Source organism: Delphinus delphis, chromosome 2 (assembly GCF_949987515.2).
Source record: "Delphinus delphis chromosome 2, mDelDel1.2, whole genome shotgun sequence".
NCBI lineage: Eukaryota > Metazoa > Chordata > Mammalia > Artiodactyla > Delphinidae > Delphinus > Delphinus delphis.
Genome location: NC_082684.1, coordinates 123,325,051 through 123,343,708, shown reverse-complemented (window position 1 = coordinate 123,343,708; position 18,658 = coordinate 123,325,051). Strand labels below are relative to the sequence as shown.

The following is an 18,658-nucleotide window of genomic DNA, read 5'->3' as shown; positions in this document are numbered from 1 at the left end:
AGTCTGAGGGGCCACAGTTGCCCAGAGGGTGTCTCAGGGGTTTAGGAAGACATCCTTCTGCTGTGGTGGATGGGAGAGCACTCAGGAGTGGAATTGCAGTGCCCGAGACCAGGGGGATTTTGGACAGCGGTGCTCTATGTCCTGATGGCCGCACCCTCTGAAGGCGTCAGCTCTATGTTGCTTTCACGTTTCCCTGCGGACCCACAGGCAAGATCTGCAGCAAATTACATGTCGAGGGGAGACAGAGCACGCATCACTGAGGGACATCGCCCTTTCGCTCGGTGCACCCGTGCACCCTCCTAAAGAACGCATGTGTTCTCTCACCCCGAGCCAGGTGGAATGCCAGGAAAGGAATTCCAGCAGCAGATCAACCTGGGACCATCTGTATAATCCCTGACACCCGGTGAAGTGAGGAGGAGGAGTTTCACAGGGGTGTTGGCCCGCATTCCATGAGGATCCTGGTTTAACCCTTGTTGCGGTAAGTAGCACCTCTTTCCTAAAACCTAGAGGTTTGACCAAGGGAACGTGTGCAACGGGGCTACACCCTCACCTTCTGGCCTTTTCCATGGGAACCCGAGCTTCGATGCCCTGAGAACTGGCTGCATTTCCTTCCCCAATGGCTTTGCTTTGTTCACTGCCGTATGCTGACGTGATTCAGCTCGCTGTCCGTACCGTGGTGGAATCTGCAAGTTTGCATGTCCAGCGTTTGAGCATGTGCTTGGCTCGACGATGACTTCCACAAATGCATTCCTTGGAAATCTGAACAAAATGAGTGAGAAATCCCTGCCATCTCCTCCTTGGAACTGAGGTCCAACACGTGGCTCCCAAAAGGAAAGTAGGGAGAGGTTCGCGTTGCATTTGCTCCCGTGGGTGTCCACAGCCACGCTGTTTAAGTTGAGGCTTGTGGCCGTCTGATGGGGAGAAGAGGCATTGGGAAAGGAGCCTGGGATGCCAATCCAGGAGGGAAGGCTAGGGAGAGCGTGCCGTCTGTGGGTTCCTTGGTCTAGCCGGGACTGCTGTCCCCTGCCACGGTTCAGCATTCGGGTAGGAGAGGAAGCGTGAGCCCTTGGTGGTCCGGTCGCCTGCCCTTGAGTTCTACAGGCCTCCGCCACCGGCTACTCGTTGCCTTGTGCCCGCAAAGAAACGGAAGTCTGTAGGCTCAGGGTCAGAGCAGGATTCCTGGCCTAGGGCAGGCTTCTTTGCCATGTTCTGCTTGGGAGACCAGATGCAGCTTAGGTTTCTCCTGATAAGGGGAGAAATCCAATGGGCCATTGCCACCGGGAGGTTGGCCAAGCTAAGGGCTCCTCCTCGGGTTGTGTCTGGCTTGTGTGTGCTGTGTGAAAGGGCTAGAAAATGCCTTAGTGAAGATAAGTCACAGCAAGCTTCTTTGGTGAGGGGTGGCTCTGGCATCTTTCCCTGACACGTTGGGATCCCGGTGGAGAGAGGAGGGCAAGGCGAATGAAGAAGACACGAGAGATGGCTGGCTAATCCCACAGGTTTACTGGTGGGTGGATAGATCGATGGTGGTCATAGGCTTCCGGGAACACTTTTGGTATTCCCTCAGGGACATTTGGAGGCAAGTGTAGAGAGGGAACACGGGAGCACATCTGTGGCGTGTCTCGCTTGTTTCCCCTCCTTGGTCAATTTACTTCATGGCGGGTCCCTGTGCCAGGGAATGGTTGCCTTCGTGGCACAGTATGGTGTCTTCTCATGGGGGCTGATTTGGAGGCCGTGGGGTGTTTTGTCCCTGTCTGTCCACGTTCTCCCTGTGTTGAAGATGTGAAGGTGTTCCTCAGTACAGCCCTGCATCGGTACTACACCCAGCCCACCTAGCAGTCCCTGAGGATTGCAGACCTTCCCGGAGGTCATTGGGCAAAACCACGCGGAAAGGGAGTCGGCTGCCAAGGAAAGGCTACAGGTTTCCGGGCCCGAGAGGATGTGTGGTGCGGGGATCTTTTCTCCTGCCACCCGCTGGTGCTTTGAGACTGTGGTGTACGGCGTGCCTGGCCACAGTCCAGAGAAGTCATACCGGTTCAGGTGTCTAGGCTGTTGGCCGGGTTCTCTTGTTGCGCGGCTGTAGGTAACACGTTGCTTCTAGAGGACCTGGGCCTCACGGTTTCACCGAGGTCACGTCGCTGACGGACCCAGAGTGTGAAAGTGCCAGGCAGCACTGCAAGAGACCCAATTGCTGCAACAGTTTGCCCCGCCACGTTGGGCATCGTAATGGTTCCCATGCCATTACCTTTGTGTGTACGACAAGGGTAGGTCGTCTGTCCTAACAGCAGGCCAGGAAGTATGCCTGCTGGTGAGTCTGCCTTGATTAGTCCAGGTGTTCCTCACGTGCCCTTTGTCGTGGGTCCCTATGAGCCGCTTTTGGTGGAGGCCGTCATATTCGGCCGTGTGCCCTTCCCTTGTGGAAGATCTCTTGATCTTCCGGGCGCGTCCACTGTGTGGAGCCATGTGTGCTTAGAGTTGGTGTGTTCCCCAAAGGTCACTGGCTCTTAGTCTGAGGAGGCACAGTTGCCCTGAGCGTGTCTCAGGGTTTCCGGAAGACATCCTTTAGCTGTGATGGAGGGGAGAGTGCTCAGGAGAGGAATTGCAGGGCCCGAGGCCAGGGTGTTGTTGGACAGCGGGGCTCTTTGTCCTGATGGCGGCACGCTGTGAAGGCGTCTACGCCACATTGCTTTCACATTTACGTGCGGACACCCAGGCACGATGGGCAGCAAATGAAATGTGGAGTGTATATAGAGCACGCATCACTAGATGGTATCGCCCTTTCCCTCGGTGCACCCGTGCACCATCCTCAGGCACGCGTGTGTTCTCTCAGCCCGAGCCAGGTGGACTGCCAGGGCCGGAATCCCAGCAGCAGAGCAGCCTGGGGCCATCCGTATAATCCATAATACCTGGTGAAGGGAGGAGGAGGAGTCTCGCAGGGGTGTTGGCGCACATTCCATGAGGATCCTGGTTTAAACCTTGTTGCGGTAAGTGGCACTTCTTTGCTAAAACCTAGAGGTTTGGCCACGGGAACTGAAAACCGGTGCTACAGCCTCATCTTCTGTCTTTTTCCTGGGGAACGTGAGCTTCGATGACCTGAGAACTGGCTGCATTTCCTGCCCCATGGCTCAGATCTGGCCGCTTCTGTATGCTGACATGATTCAGCTCACTGGCCGTCCCTTGGTGGAATCTGCAACTTTGCATGTCCGGCGTTTGAGCATGTGCTTGGATCGATGATGACCCCCACAAATGCATTCCTTGGAAATCTGAACAAAATGAGTGAGAAAACCCTACCGTCTCCTCATCGGAACTGAGGTCCAGCACGTGGCTCCCAAAAGGAAAGTAGGGAGAGGTTGAGGTTGCGTTTGCTGCCGTGTGTGTGTACAGCCACGTTGTTCGAGTGGAGGGTTGTGGCCGTCTCATGGGGAGAAGAGCCATTGGGAAAGGAGCCTGGGATGCCAATCCAGGTGGGAAGGCTAGGGACAGCGTGCCGTCTCTGGGTTCCTTGGTCGAGCCAGGACTTCTGTCCCCTGCCACGGACGAGCACGCGGCTAGGAAAGGAAGCGTGAACCGTTGGTGGTCCTATCGACTGCATTTGAGTTCTACAGGCCGCCGCCACCGGCTACTCGTTGCCTTGTGCCCTCACGGAAAGAGAAGTCTATGCTCAGGGTCAGAGCAGGATTCCTGGCCTAGGGCTGGCTCTTTGTCATGTTCTGCTTGGGAGACCAGATGCAGTTTAGGTTTCTCATGATGAGGGGAGAAATCCAATGGGCCATTGTCCCCGGGCGGTTGGCCAAGCTGATGGCTCCTCCTCGGGTTGTTTCCGGCTTGTGTGTGCTGTGTGAACAGGCTAGAAAATGCCTTAGTCAAGATAAGTCACAGCAAGCTTCTTTGGTGAGGGGTGGCTCTGGCATCTTTCCATGACACGTTGGGATCCCGGTGGAGAGGGAAGGGCAAGGCTACCTATAAAGACACATGAAATGGCTGGCTAAGCCCACATGTCTACTTGTGGGTGGACAGATTGACAGAGGCCATAGGCTTCCAGGAACACTTTTGATGTCCCCTCAGGAGCATTTGGAGGCACGTGTAGAGAGGGAACACGGGAGGACTTCTGTGGACTGTTCCGCCTTTCTCCCCTCCTTGGTCGATTTACTTCATGGCGGGTCCCTATGCTAGTGAATGGTTGCCTTTGTGGCACAGTATGGTGTCTTCTCATGGGGGCTGATTTGGAGGTCGTGGGGTGTTTTGTCCCTGTCTGTCCACATTCCCCCTGTGTTGAAGGTGTGAGGGTGTTCCTGAGTCCAGCCCAACATCTTTACTAAACCTGGCCCACGTAGCGTTCCCTGAGGTTTGCAGCTCCTCCCGGAGGTCACTGGGCACAACCATGCGGAAAAAAGGGAGTCGGCTGCCAAGGAAAGGCTATAGATTTAAAGGCGGGTGAGGGTGTGTGGTGCGGGGGTCATTTTCACTGCCACGCGCTGGTGCATCCAGACTGTGGTATCCGGTGTGCCTGGCCACAGGCCAGACGAGTCATAGCGGTTCAGGTGTCTAGGCTGTTGGCTGGGTTCTCTTAATTGCATGGCTGTGGGTCACACATTGCTTCTAGAAGACCCGGGCCTCACTGTTTCTCCGAGGTCACGTCACTGACGGGCCCGGAGTGTGAATGTGCCAGGTACCACTGCAGTTGACCCCATTGGTGCAATGGTGTTCTCCGCCACAATGGGCATTGGAATGGCTCCCATGCCATTTGGTTGCAAGGGTTTCCCCACCACGTTGGGCTTCAGAATGTTTCCCATGTCATTACCTCTGTGTGTGAACCAAGGGTAGGTCATCTGTCTTGGCAGCAGCTCAGGAAGTGTGCCTACTGGTGAGTCTCCCTTGATCAGTCCAGGTGTTCCTCACGTGCCCTTTGTCACGGTTCCCTTCGAGCTGCTTTTGATGAAGGCCGTCATATTCGGCCAAGGCCCCTTCCCTTGTGGAAGATCTCTTCCCCGTAAGAGCGTGGCACTTGTGTGGAAGAATATGTGCCAAGGGCGGGCATGTTCCCCTAGATGGCACCGGCTCTTAGTCTGAGGGGCCACAGTTGCCCAGAGGGTGTCTCAGGGGTTTAGGAAGACATCCTTCTGCTGTGGTGGATGGGAGAGCACTCAGGAGTGGAATTGCAGTGCCCGAGACCAGGGGGATTTTGGACAGCGGTGCTCTATGTCCTGATGGCCGCACCCTCTGAAGGCGTCAGCTCTATGTTGCTTTCACGTTTCCCTGCGGACCCACAAGCAAGATCTGCAGCAAATTACATGTCGAGGGGAGACAGAGCACGCATCACTGAGGGACATCGCCCTTCGCTCGGTGCACCCGTGCACCCTCCTATAGGACGCATGTGTTCTCTCACCCCGAGCCAGGTGGAATGCCAAGAAAGGAATTCCAGCAGCAGATCAACCTGGGACCATCTGTATAATCCCTGACACCCGGTGAAGTGAGGAGGAGGAGTCTCACAGGGGTGTTGGCCCGCATTCCATGAGGATCCTGGTTTAACCCTTGTTGCGGTAAGTAGCACCTCTTTCCTAAAACCTAGAGGTTTGACCAAGGGAACATGTGCAACGGGGCTACACCCTCACCTTCTGGCCTTTTCCATGGGAACCCGAGCTTCGATGCCCTGAGAACTGGCTGCATTTCCTTCCCCAATGGCTTTGCTTTGTTCACTGCCGTATGCTGACGTGATTCAGCTCGCTGTCCGTACCGTGGTGGAATCTGCAAGTTTGCATGTCCAGCGTTTGAGCATGTGCTTGGCTCGACGATGACTTCCACAAATGCATTCCTTGGAAATCTGAACAAAATGAGTGAGAAATCCCTGCCGTCTCCTCCTTGGAACTGAGGTCCAACACGTGGCTCCCAAAAGGAAAGTAGGGAGAGGTTCGCGTTGCATTTGCTCCCGTGGGTGTCCACAGCCACGCTGTTTAAGTTGAGGCTTGTGGCCGTCTGATGGGGAGAAGAGGCATTGGGAAAGGAGCCTGGGATGCCAATCCAGGAGGGAAGGCTAGGGAGAGCGTGCCGTCTGTGGGTTCCTTGGTCTAGCCAGGACTGCTGTCCCCTGCCACGGTTCAGCATTCAGGTAGGAGAGGAAGCGTGAGCCCTTGGTGGTCCGGTCGCCTGCCCTTGAGTTCTACAGGCCTCCGCCACCGGCTACTCGTTGCCTTGTGCCCGCAAAGAAACGGAAGTCTGTAGGCTCAGGGTCAGAGCAGGATTCCTGGCCTAGGGCAGGCTTCTTTGCCATGTTCTGCTTGGGAGACCAGATGCAGCTTAGGTTTCTCCTGATAAGGGGAGAAATCCAATGGGCCATTGCCACCGGGAGGTTGGCCAAGCTAAGGGCTCCTCCTCGGGTTGTGTCTGGCTTGTGTGTGCTGTGTGAAAGGGCTAGAAAATGCCTTAGTGAAGATAAGTCACAGCAAGCTTCTTTGGTGAGGGGTGGCTCTGGCATCTTTCCCTGACACGTTGGGATCCCGGTGGAGAGAGGAGGGCAAGGCGAATGAAGAAGACACGAGAGATGGCTGGCTAATCCCACAGGTTTACTGGTGGGTGGATAGATCGATGGTGGTCATAGGCTTCCGGGAACACTTTTGGTATTCCCTCAGGGACATTTGGAGGCAAGTGTAGAGAGGGAACACGGGAGCACATCTGTGGCGTGTCTCGCTTGTTTCCCCTCCTTGGTCAATTTACTTCATGGCGGGTCCCTGTGCCAGGGAATGGTTGCCTTCGTGGCACAGTATGGTGTCTTCTCATGGGGGCTGATTTGGAGGCCGTGGGGTGTTTTGTCCCTGTCTGTCCACGTTCTCCCTGTGTTGAAGATGTGAAGGTGTTCCTCAGTACAGCCCTGCATCGGTACTACACCCAGCCCACCTAGCAGTCCCTGAGGATTGCAGACCTTCCCGGAGGTCATTGGGCAAAACCACGCGGAAAGGGAGTCGGCTGCCAAGGAAAGGCTACAGGTTTCCGGGCCCGAGAGGATGTGTGGTGCGGGGATCTTTTCTCCTGCCACCCGCTGGTGCTTTGAGACTGTGGTGTACGGCGTGCCTGGCCACAGTCCAGAGAAGTCATACCGGTTCAGGTGTCTAGGCTGTTGGCCGGGTTCTCTTGTTGCGCGGCTGTAGGTAACACGTTGCTTCTAGAGGACCTGGGCCTCACGGTTTCACCGAGGTCACGTCGCTGACGGACCCAGAGTGTGAAAGTGCCAGGCAGCACTGCAAGAGACCCAATTGCTGCAACAGTTTGCCCCGCCACGTTGGGCATCGTAATGGTTCCCATGCCATTACCTTTGTGTGTACGACAAGGGTAGGTCGTCTGTCCTAACAGCAGGCCAGGAAGTATGCCTGCTGGTGAGTCTGCCTTGATTAGTCCAGGTGTTCCTCACGTGCCCTTTGTCGTGGGTCCCTATGAGCCGCTTTTGGTGGAGGCCGTCATATTCGGCCGTGTGCCCTTCCCTTGTGGAAGATCTCTTGATCTTCCGGGCGCGTCCACTGTGTGGAGCCATGTGTGCTTAGAGTTGGTGTGTTCCCCAAAGGTCACTGGCTCTTAGTCTGAGGAGGCACAGTTGCCCTGAGCGTGTCTCAGGGTTTCCGGAAGACATCCTTTAGCTGTGATGGAGGGGAGAGTGCTCAGGAGAGGAATTGCAGGGCCCGAGGCCAGGGTGTTGTTGGACAGCGGGGCTCTTTGTCCTGATGGCGGCACGCTGTGAAGGCGTCTACGCCACATTGCTTTCACATTTACGTGCGGACACCCAGGCACGATGGGCAGCAAATGAAATGTGGAGGGGATATAGAGCACGCATCACTAGATGGTATCGCCCTTTCCCTCGGTGCGCCCGTGCACCATCCTCAGGCACGCGTGTGTTCTCTCAGCCCGAGCCAGGTGGACTGCCAGGGCCGGAATCCCAGCAGCAGAGCAGCCTGGGGCCATCCGTATAATCCATAATACCTGGTGAAGGGAGGAGGAGGAGTCTCGCAGGGGTGTTGGCGCACATTCCATGAGGATCCTGGTTTAAACCTTGTTGCGGTAAGTGGCACTTCTTTGCTAAAACCTAGAGGTTTGGCCACGGGAACTGAAAACAGGTGCTACAGCCTCATCTTCTGTCTTTTTCCTGGGGAACGTGAGCTTCGATGACCTGAGAACTGGCTGCATTTCCTGCCCCATGGCTCAGATCTGGCCGCTTCTGTATGCTGACATGATTCAGCTCACTGGCCGTCCCTTGGTGGAATCTGCAACTTTGCATGTCCGGCGTTTGAGCATGTGCTTGGATCGATGATGACCCCCACAAATGCATTCCTTGGAAATCTGAACAAAATGAGTGAGAAAACCCTACCGTCTCCTCATCGGAACTGAGGTCCAGCACGTGGCTCCCAAAAGGAAAGTAGGGAGAGGTTGAGGTTGCGTTTGCTGCCGTGTGTGTGTACAGCCACGTTGTTCGAGTGGAGGGTTGTGGCCGTCTCATGGGGAGAAGAGCCATTGGGAAAGGAGCCTGGGATGCCAATCCAGGTGGGAAGGCTAGGGACAGCGTGCCGTCTCTGGGTTCCTTGGTCGAGCCAGGACTTCTGTCCCCTGCCACGGACGAGCACGCGGCTAGGAAAGGAAGCGTGAACCGTTGGTGGTCCTATCGACTGCATTTGAGTTCTACAGGCCGCCGCCACCGGCTACTCGTTGCCTTGTGCCCTCACGGAAAGAGAAGTCTATGCTCAGGGTCAGAGCAGGATTCCTGGCCTAGGGCTGGCTCTTTGTCATGTTCTGCTTGGGAGACCAGATGCAGTTTAGGTTTCTCATGATGAGGGGAGAAATCCAATGGGCCATTGTCCCCGGGCGGTTGGCCAAGCTGATGGCTCCTCCTCGGGTTGTTTCCGGCTTGTGTGTGCTGTGTGAACAGGCTAGAAAATGCCTTAGTCAAGATAAGTCACAGCAAGCTTCTTTGGTGAGGGGTGGCTCTGGCATCTTTCCATGACACGTTGGGATCCCGGTGGAGAGGGAAGGGCAAGGCTACCTATAAAGACACATGAAATGGCTGGCTAAGCCCACATGTCTACTTGTGGGTGGACAGATTGACAGAGGCCATAGGCTTCCAGGAACACTTTTGATGTCCCCTCAGGAGCATTTGGAGGCACGTGTAGAGAGGGAACACGGGAGGACTTCTGTGGACTGTCCCGCCTTTCTCCCCTCCTTGGTCGATTTACTTCATGGCGGGTCCCTATGCTAGTGAATGGTTGCCTTTGTGGCACAGTATGGTGTCTTCTCATGGGGGCTGATTTGGAGGTCGTGGGGTGTTTTGTCCCTGTCTGTCCACGTTCCCCCTGTGTTGAAGGTGTGAGGGTGTTCCTGAGTCCAGCCCAACATCTTTACTAAACCTGGCCCACGTAGCGTTCCCTGAGGTTTGCAGCTCCTCCCGGAGGTCACTGGGCACAACCATGCGGAAAAAAGGGAGTCGGCTGCCAAGGAAAGGCTATAGATTTAAAGGCGGGTGAGGGTGTGTGGTGCGGGGGTCATTTTCACTGCCACGCGCTGGTGCATCCAGACTGTGGTATCCGGTGTGCCTGGCCACAGGCCAGACGAGTCATAGCGGTTCAGGTGTCTAGGCTGTTGGCTGGGTTCTCTTAATTGCATGGCTGTGGGTCACACATTGCTTCTAGAAGACCCGGGCCTCACTGTTTCTCCGAGGTCACGTCACTGACGGGCCCGGAGTGTGAATGTGCCAGGTACCACTGCAGTTGACCCCATTGGTGCAATGGTGTTCTCCGCCACAATGGGCATTGGAATGGCTCCCATGCCATTTGGTTGCAAGGGTTTCCCCACCACGTTGGGCTTCAGAATGTTTCCCATGTCATTACCTCTGTGTGTGAACCAAGGGTAGGTCATCTGTCTTGGCAGCAGCTCAGGAAGTGTGCCTACTGGTGAGTCTCCCTTGATCAGTCCAGGTGTTCCTCACGTGCCCTTTGTCACGGTTCCCTTCGAGCTGCTTTTGATGAAGGCCGTCATATTCGGCCAAGGCCCCTTCCCTTGTGGAAGATCTCTTCCCCGTAAGAGCGTGGCACTTGTGTGGAAGAATATGTGCCAAGGGCAGGCGTGTTCCCCTAGATGGCACCGGCTCTTAGTCTGAGGGGCCACAGTTGCCCAGAGGGTGTCTCAGGGGTTTAGGAAGACATCCTTCTGCTGTGGTGGATGGGAGAGCACTCAGGAGTGGAATTGCAGTGCCCGAGACCAGGGGGATTTTGGACAGCGGTGCTCTATGTCCTGATGGCCGCACCCTCTGAAGGCGTCAGCTCTATGTTGCTTTCACGTTTCCCTGCGGACCCACAGGCAAGATCTGCAGCAAATTACATGTCGAGGGGAGACAGAGCACGCATCACTGAGGGACATCGCCCTTTCGCTCGGTGCACCCGTGCACCCTCCTATAGGACGCATGTGTTCTCTCACCCCGAGCCAGGTGGAATGCCAGGAAAGGAATTCCAGCAGCAGATCAACCTGGGACCATCTGTATAATCCCTGACACCCGGTGAAGTGAGGAGGAGGAGTCTCACAGGGGTGTTGGCCCGCATTCCATGAGGATCCTGGTTTAACCCTTGTTGCGGTAAGTAGCACCTCTTTCCTAAAACCTAGAGGTTTGACCAAGGGAACATGTGCAACGGGGCTACACCCTCACCTTCTGGCCTTTTCCATGGGAACCCGAGCTTCGATGCCCTGAGAACTGGCTGCATTTCCTTCCCCAATGGCTTTGCTTTGTTCACTGCCGTGTGCTGACGTGATTCAGCTCGCTGTCCGTACCGTGGTGGAATCTGCAAGTTTGCATGTCCAGCGTTTGAGCATGTGCTTGGCTCGACGATGACTTCCACAAATGCATTCCTTGGAAATCTGAACAAAATGAGTGAGAAATCCCTGCCGTCTCCTCCTTGGAACTGAGGTCCAACACGTGGCTCCCAAAAGGAAAGTAGGGAGAGGTTCGCGTTGCATTTGCTCCCGTGGGTGTCCACAGCCACGCTGTTTAAGTTGAGGCTTGTGGCCGTCTGATGGGGAGTAGAGGCATTGGGAAAGGAGCCTGGGATGCCAATCCAGGAGGGAAGGCTAGGGAGAGCGTGCCATCTGTGGGTTCCTTGGTCTAGCCGGGACTGCTGTCCCCTGCCACGGTTCAGCATTCGGGTAGGAGAGGAAGCGTGAGCCCTTGGTGGTCCGGTCGCCTGCCCTTGAGTTCTACAGGCCTCCGCCACCGGCTACTCGTTGCCTTGTGCCCGCAAAGAAACGGAAGTCTGTAGGCTCAGGGTCAGAGCAGGATTCCTGGCCTAGGGCAGGCTTCTTTGCCATGTTCTGCTTGGGAGACCAGATGCAGCTTAGGTTTCTCCTGATAAGGGGAGAAATCCAATGGGCCATTGCCACCGGGAGGTTGGCCAAGCTAAGGGCTCCTCCTCGGGTTGTGTCTGGCTTGTGTGTGCTGTGTGAAAGGGCTAGAAAATGCCTTAGTGAAGATAAGTCACAGCAAGCTTCTTTGGTGAGGGGTGGCTCTGGCATCTTTCCCTGACACGTTGGGATCCCGGTGGAGAGAGGAGGGCAAGGCGAATGAAGAAGACACGAGAGATGGCTGGCTAATCCCACAGGTTTACTGGTGGGTGGATAGATCGATGGTGGTCATAGGCTTCCGGGAACACTTTTGGTATTCCCTCAGGGACATTTGGAGGCAAGTGTAGAGAGGGAACACGGGAGCACATCTGTGGCGTGTCTCGCTTGTTTCCCCTCCTTGGTCAATTTACTTCATGGCGGGTCCCTGTGCCAGGGAATGGTTGCCTTCGTGGCACAGTATGGTGTCTTCTCATGGGGGCTGATTTGGAGGCCGTGGGGTGTTTTGTCCCTGTCTGTCCACGTTCTCCCTGTGTTGAAGATGTGAAGGTGTTCCTCAGTACAGCCCTGCATCGGTACTACACCCAGCCCACCTAGCAGTCCCTGAGGATTGCAGACCTTCCCGGAGGTCATTGGGCAAAACCACGCGGAAAGGGAGTCGGCTGCCAAGGAAAGGCTACAGGTTTCCGGGCCCGAGAGGATGTGTGGTGCGGGGATCTTTTCTCCTGCCACCCGCTGGTGCTTTGAGACTGTGGTGTACGGCGTGCCTGGCCACAGTCCAGAGAAGTCATACCGGTTCAGGTGTCTAGGCTGTTGGCCGGGTTCTCTTGTTGCGCGGCTGTAGGTAACACGTTGCTTCTAGAGGACCTGGGCCTCACGGTTTCACCGAGGTCACGTCGCTGACGGACCCAGAGTGTGAAAGTGCCAGGCAGCACTGCAAGAGACCCAATTGCTGCAACAGTTTGCCCCGCCACGTTGGGCATCGTAATGGTTCCCATGCCATTACCTTTGTGTGTACGACAAGGGTAGGTCGTCTGTCCTAACAGCAGGCCAGGAAGTATGCCTGCTGGTGAGTCTGCCTTGATTAGTCCAGGTGTTCCTCACGTGCCCTTTGTCGTGGGTCCCTATGAGCCGCTTTTGGTGGAGGCCGTCATATTCGGCCGTGTGCCCTTCCCTTGTGGAAGATCTCTTGATCTTCCGGGCGCGTCCACTGTGTGGAGCCATGTGTGCTTAGAGTTGGTGTGTTCCCCAAAGGTCACTGGCTCTTAGTCTGAGGAGGCACAGTTGCCCTGAGCGTGTCTCAGGGTTTCCGGAAGACATCCTTTAGCTGTGATGGAGGGGAGAGTGCTCAGGAGAGGAATTGCAGGGCCCGAGGCCAGGGTGTTGTTGGACAGCGGGGCTCTTTGTCCTGATGGCGGCACGCTGTGAAGGCGTCTACGCCACATTGCTTTCACATTTACGTGCGGACACCCAGGCACGATGGGCAGCAAATGAAATGTGGAGGGGATATAGAGCACGCATCACTAGATGGTATCGCCCTTTCCCTCGGTGCGCCCGTGCACCATCCTCAGGCACGCGTGTGTTCTCTCAGCCCGAGCCAGGTGGACTGCCAGGGCCGGAATCCCAGCAGCAGAGCAGCCTGGGGCCATCCGTATAATCCATAATACCTGGTGAAGGGAGGAGGAGGAGTCTCGCAGGGGTGTTGGCGCACATTCCATGAGGATCCTGGTTTAAACCTTGTTGCGGTAAGTGGCACTTCTTTGCTAAAACCTAGAGGTTTGGCCACGGGAACTGAAAACCGGTGCTACAGCCTCATCTTCTGTCTTTTTCCTGGGGAACGTGAGCTTCGATGACCTGAGAACTGGCTGCATTTCCTGCCCCATGGCTCAGATCTGGCCGCTTCTGTATGCTGACATGATTCAGCTCACTGGCCGTCCCTTGGTGGAATCTGCAACTTTGCATGTCCGGCGTTTGAGCATGTGCTTGGATCGATGATGACCCCCACAAATGCATTCCTTGGAAATCTGAACAAAATGAGTGAGAAAACCCTACCGTCTCCTCATCGGAACTGAGGTCCAGCACGTGGCTCCCAAAAGGAAAGTAGGGAGAGGTTGAGGTTGCGTTTGCTGCCGTGTGTGTGTACAGCCACGTTGTTCGAGTGGAGGGTTGTGGCCGTCTCATGGGGAGAAGAGCCATTGGGAAAGGAGCCTGGGATGCCAATCCAGGTGGGAAGGCTAGGGACAGCGTGCCGTCTCTGGGTTCCTTGGTCGAGCCAGGACTTCTGTCCCCTGCCACGGACGAGCACGCGGCTAGGAAAGGAAGCGTGAACCGTTGGTGGTCCTATCGACTGCATTTGAGTTCTACAGGCCGCCGCCACCGGCTACTCGTTGCCTTGTGCCCTCACGGAAAGAGAAGTCTATGCTCAGGGTCAGAGCAGGATTCCTGGCCTAGGGCTGGCTCTTTGTCATGTTCTGCTTGGGAGACCAGATGCAGTTTAGGTTTCTCATGATGAGGGGAGAAATCCAATGGGCCATTGTCCCCGGGCGGTTGGCCAAGCTGATGGCTCCTCCTCGGGTTGTTTCCGGCTTGTGTGTGCTGTGTGAACAGGCTAGAAAATGCCTTAGTCAAGATAAGTCACAGCAAGCTTCTTTGGTGAGGGGTGGCTCTGGCATCTTTCCATGACACGTTGGGATCCCGGTGGAGAGGGAAGGGCAAGGCTACCTATAAAGACACATGAAATGGCTGGCTAAGCCCACATGTCTACTTGTGTGTGGACAGATTGACAGAGGCCATAGGCTTCCAGGAACACTTTTGATGTCCCCTCAGGAGCATTTGGAGGCACGTGTAGAGAGGGAACACGGGAGGACTTCTGTGGACTGTCCCGCCTTTCTCCCCTCCTTGGTCGATTTACTTCATGGCGGGTCCCTATGCTAGTGAATGGTTGCCTTTGTGGCACAGTATGGTGTCTTCTCATGGGGGCTGATTTGGAGGTCGTGGGGTGTTTTGTCCCTGTCTGTCCACGTTCCCCCTGTGTTGAAGGTGTGAGGGTGTTCCTGAGTCCAGCCCAACATCTTTACTAAACCTGGCCCACGTAGCGTTCCCTGAGGTTTGCAGCTCCTCCCGGAGGTCACTGGGCACAACCATGCGGAAAAAAGGGAGTCGGCTGCCAAGGAAAGGCTATAGATTTAAAGGCGGGTGAGGGTGTGTGGTGCGGGGGTCATTTTCACTGCCACGCGCTGGTGCATCCAGACTGTGGTATCCGGTGTGCCTGGCCACAGGCCAGACGAGTCATAGCGGTTCAGGTGTCTAGGCTGTTGGCTGGGTTCTCTTAATTGCATGGCTGTGGGTCACACATTGCTTCTAGAAGACCCGGGCCTCACTGTTTCTCCGAGGTCACGTCACTGACGGGCCCGGAGTGTGAATGTGCCAGGTACCACTGCAGTTGACCCCATTGGTGCAATGGTGTTCTCCGCCACAATGGGCATTGGAATGGCTCCCATGCCATTTGGTTGCAAGGGTTTCCCCACCACGTTGGGCTTCAGAATGTTTCCCATGTCATTACCTCTGTGTGTGAACCAAGGGTAGGTCATCTGTCTTGGCAGCAGCTCAGGAAGTGTGCCTACTGGTGAGTCTCCCTTGATCAGTCCAGGTGTTCCTCACGTGCCCTTTGTCACGGTTCCCTTCGAGCTGCTTTTGATGAAGGCCGTCATATTCGGCCAAGGCCCCTTCCCTTGTGGAAGATCTCTTCCCCGTAAGAGCGTGGCACTTGTGTGGAAGAATATGTGCCAAGGGCGGGCGTGTTCCCCTAGATGGCACCGGCTCTTAGTCTGAGGGGCCACAGTTGCCCAGAGGGTGTCTCAGGGGTTTAGGAAGACATCCTTCTGCTGTGGTGGATGGGAGAGCACTCAGGAGTGGAATTGCAGTGCCCGAGACCAGGGGGATTTTGGACAGCGGTGCTCTATGTCCTGATGGCCGCACCCTCTGAAGGCGTCAGCTCTATGTTGCTTTCATGTTTCCTTGCGGACCCACAGGCAAGATCTGCAGAAAATTACATGTCGAGGGGAGACAGAGCACGCATCACTGAGGGACATCGCCCTTTCGCTCGGTGCACCCGTGCACCCTCCTATAGGACGCATGTGTTCTCTCACCCCGAGCCAGGTGGAATGCCAGGAAAGGAATTCCAGCAGCAGATCAACCTGGGACCATCTGTATAATCCCTGACACCCGGTGAAGTGAGGAGGAGGAGTCTCACAGGGGTGTTGGCCCGCATTCCATGAGGATCCTGGTTTAACCCTTGTTGCGGTAAGTAGCACCTCTTTCCTAAAACCTAGAGGTTTGACCAAGGGAACGTGTGCAACGGGGCTACACCCTCACCTTCTGGCCTTTTCCATGGGAACCCGAGCTTCGATGCCCTGAGAACTGGCTGCATTTCCTTCCCCAATGGCTTTGCTTTGTTCACTGCCGTATGCTGACGTGATTCAGCTCGCTGTCCGTACCGTGGTGGAATCTGCAAGTTTGCATGTCCAGCGTTTGAGCATGTGCTTGGCTCGACGATGACTTCCACAAATGCATTCCTTGGAAATCTGAACAAAATGAGTGAGAAATCCCTGCCGTCTCCTCCTTGGAACTGAGGTCCAACACGTGGCTCCCAAAAGGAAAGTAGGGAGAGGTTCGCGTTGCATTTGCTCCCGTGGGTGTCCACAGCCACGCTGTTTAAGTTGAGGCTTGTGGCCGTCTGATGGGGAGTAGAGGCATTGGGAAAGGAGCCTGGGATGCCAATCCAGGAGGGAAGGCTAGGGAGAGCGTGCCGTCTGTGGGTTCCTTGGTCTAGCCGGGACTGCTGTCCCCTGCCACGGTTCAGCATTCGGGTAGGAGAGGAAGCGTGAGCCCTTGGTGGTCCGGTCGCCTGCCCTTGAGTTCTACAGGCCTCCGCCACCGGCTACTCGTTGCCTTGTGCCCGCAAAGAAACGGAAGTCTGTAGGCTCAGGGTCAGAGCAGGATTCCTGGCCTAGGGCAGGCTTCTTTGCCATGTTCTGCTTGGGAGACCAGATGCAGTTTAGGTTTCTCCTGATAAGGGGAGAAATCCAATGGGCCATTGCCACCGGGAGGTTGGCCAAGCTAAGGGCTCCTCCTCGGGTTGTGTCTGGCTTGTGTGTGCTGTGTGAAAGGGCTAGAAAATGCCTTAGTGAAGATAAGTCACAGCAAGCTTCTTTGGTGAGGGGTGGCTCTGGCATCTTTCCCTGACACGTTGGGATCCCGGTGGAGAGAGGAGGGCAAGGCGAATGAAGAAGACACGAGAGATGGCTGGCTAATCCCACAGGTTTACTGGTGGGTGGATAGATCGATGGTGGTCATAGGCTTCCGGGAACACTTTTGGTATTCCCTCAGGGACATTTGGAGGCAAGTGTAGAGAGGGAACACGGGAGCACATCTGTGGCGTGTCTCGCTTGTTTCCCCTCCTTGGTCAATTTACTTCATGGCGGGTCCCTGTGCCAGGGAATGGTTGCCTTCGTGGCACAGTATGGTGTCTTCTCATGGGGGCTGATTTGGAGGCCGTGGGGTGTTTTGTCCCTGTCTGTCCACGTTCTCCCTGTGTTGAAGATGTGAAGGTGTTCCTCAGTACAGCCCTGCATCGGTACTACACCCAGCCCACCTAGCAGTCCCTGAGGATTGCAGACCTTCCCGGAGGTCATTGGGCAAAACCACGCGGAAAGGGAGTCGGCTGCCAAGGAAAGGCTACAGGTTTCCGGGCCTGAGAGGATGTGTGGTGCGGGGATCTTTTCTCCTGCCACCCGCTGGTGCTTTGAGACTGTGGTGTACGGCGTGCCTGGCCACAGTCCAGAGAAGTCATACCGGTTCAGGTGTCTAGGCTGTTGGCCGGGTTCTCTTGTTGCGCGGCTGTAGGTAACACGTTGCTTCTAGAGGACCTGGGCCTCACGGTTTCACCGAGGTCACGTCGCTGACGGACCCAGAGTGTGAAAGTGCCAGGCAGCACTGCAAGAGACCCAATTGCTGCAACAGTTTGCCCCGCCACGTTGGGCATCGTAATGGTTCCCATGCCATTACCTTTGTGTGTACGACAAGGGTAGGTCGTCTGTCCTAACAGCAGGCCAGGAAGTATGCCTGCTGGTGAGTCTGCCTTGATTAGTCCAGGTGTTCCTCACGTGCCCTTTGTCGTGGGTCCCTATGAGCCGCTTTTGGTGGAGGCCGTCATATTCGGCCGTGTGCCCTTCCCTTGTGGAAGATCTCTTGATCTTCCGGGCGCGTCCACTGTGTGGAGCCATGTGTGCTTAGAGTTGGTGTGTTCCCCAAAGGTCACTGGCTCTTAGTCTGAGGAGGCACAGTTGCCCTGAGCGTGTCTCAGGGTTTCCGGAAGACATCCTTTAGCTGTGATGGAGGGGAGAGTGCTCAGGAGAGGAATTGCAGGGCCCGAGGCCAGGGTGTTGTTGGACAGCGGGGCTCTTTGTCCTGATGGCGGCACGCTGTGAAGGCGTCTACGCCACATTGCTTTCACATTTACGTGCGGACACCCAGGCACGATGGGCAGCAAATGAAATGTGGAGGGGATATAGAGCACGCATCACTAGATGGTATCGCCCTTTCCCTCGGTGCGCCCGTGCACCATCCTCAGGCACGCGTGTGTTCTCTCAGCCCGAGCCAGGTGGACTGCCAGGGCCGGAATCCCAGCAGCAGAGCAGCCTGGGGCCATCCGTATAATCCATAATACCTGGTGAAGGGAGGAGGAGGAGTCTCGCAGGGGTGTTGGCGCACATTCCATGAGGATCCTGGTTTAAACCTTGTTGCGGTAAGTGGCACTTCTTTGCTAAAACCTAGAGGTTTGGCCACGGGAACTGAAAACCGGTGCTACAGCCTCATCTTCTGTCTTTTTCCTGGGGAATGTGAGCTTCGATGACCTGAGAACTGGCTGCATTTCCTGCCCCATGGCTCAGATCTGGCCGCTTCTGTATGCTGACATGATTCAGCTCACTGGCCGTCCCTTGGTGGAATCTGCAACTTTGCATGTCCGGCGTTTGAGCATGTGCTTGGATCGATGATGACCCCCACAAATGCATTCCTTGGAAATCTGAACAAAATGAGTGAGAAAACCCTACCGTCTCCTCATCGGAACTGAGGTCCAGCACGTGGCTCCCAAAAGGAAAGTAGGGAGAGGTTGAGGTTGCGTTTGCTGCCGTGTGTGTGTACAGCCGCGTTTTTCAAGTGGAGGGTTGTGGCCGTCTCATGGGGAGAAGAGCCATTGGGAAAGGAGCCTTGGATGCCAATCCAGGTGGGAAGGCTAGGGACA

General features: G+C 55.7%; 1 long non-coding RNA gene and 8 other non-coding genes across 16 annotated transcripts in view; all 9 read left to right on the top strand.

Moving 5' to 3' along the window:
- The first annotated feature begins 720 nt into the window (after positions 1-720).
- LOC132421332 (small nucleolar RNA SNORD116) lies at positions 721-812 on the top strand. Its single transcript, XR_009518604.1, has one exon. It is a non-coding gene; the product is annotated as a small nucleolar RNA SNORD116 (small nucleolar RNA).
- A 2,409-nt stretch (positions 813-3,221) lies between these two features.
- LOC132421306 (small nucleolar RNA SNORD116) lies at positions 3,222-3,313 on the top strand. Its single transcript, XR_009518580.1, has one exon. It is a non-coding gene; the product is annotated as a small nucleolar RNA SNORD116 (small nucleolar RNA).
- Positions 3,314-5,399: 2,086 nt separating this feature from the next.
- LOC132420777 (uncharacterized) overlaps positions 5,400-18,658 on the top strand; it is a 76,353-nt gene continuing 63,094 nt past the window's right edge. For 6 of the 8 annotated variants that reach the window (XR_009518433.1, XR_009518428.1, XR_009518432.1 and 3 more), the window contains exons 1-6: positions 5,400-5,537; positions 7,887-8,040; positions 10,454-10,597; positions 12,947-13,100; positions 15,514-15,657; positions 18,007-18,160. This is a non-coding gene — a long non-coding RNA (uncharacterized lncRNA). Of the gene's footprint in view, positions 5,538-7,886; positions 8,041-10,449; positions 10,598-12,946; positions 13,101-15,509; positions 15,658-18,006; positions 18,161-18,658 lie in introns of all 8 variants that reach the window. The other 2 variants (XR_009518430.1, XR_009518429.1) reach the window with 2 other exon arrangements.
- On the top strand, positions 5,780-5,871 carry LOC132421325 (small nucleolar RNA SNORD116). The gene has a single exon (XR_009518597.1). It is a non-coding gene; the product is annotated as a small nucleolar RNA SNORD116 (small nucleolar RNA).
- LOC132421305 (small nucleolar RNA SNORD116) lies at positions 8,281-8,372 on the top strand. The gene has a single exon (XR_009518579.1). It is a non-coding gene; the product is annotated as a small nucleolar RNA SNORD116 (small nucleolar RNA).
- On the top strand, positions 10,840-10,931 carry LOC132421324 (small nucleolar RNA SNORD116). The gene has a single exon (XR_009518596.1). It is a non-coding gene; the product is annotated as a small nucleolar RNA SNORD116 (small nucleolar RNA).
- On the top strand, positions 13,341-13,432 carry LOC132421304 (small nucleolar RNA SNORD116). The gene has a single exon (XR_009518578.1). It is a non-coding gene; the product is annotated as a small nucleolar RNA SNORD116 (small nucleolar RNA).
- On the top strand, positions 15,900-15,991 carry LOC132421322 (small nucleolar RNA SNORD116). The gene has a single exon (XR_009518595.1). It is a non-coding gene; the product is annotated as a small nucleolar RNA SNORD116 (small nucleolar RNA).
- On the top strand, positions 18,401-18,492 carry LOC132421303 (small nucleolar RNA SNORD116). The gene has a single exon (XR_009518577.1). It is a non-coding gene; the product is annotated as a small nucleolar RNA SNORD116 (small nucleolar RNA).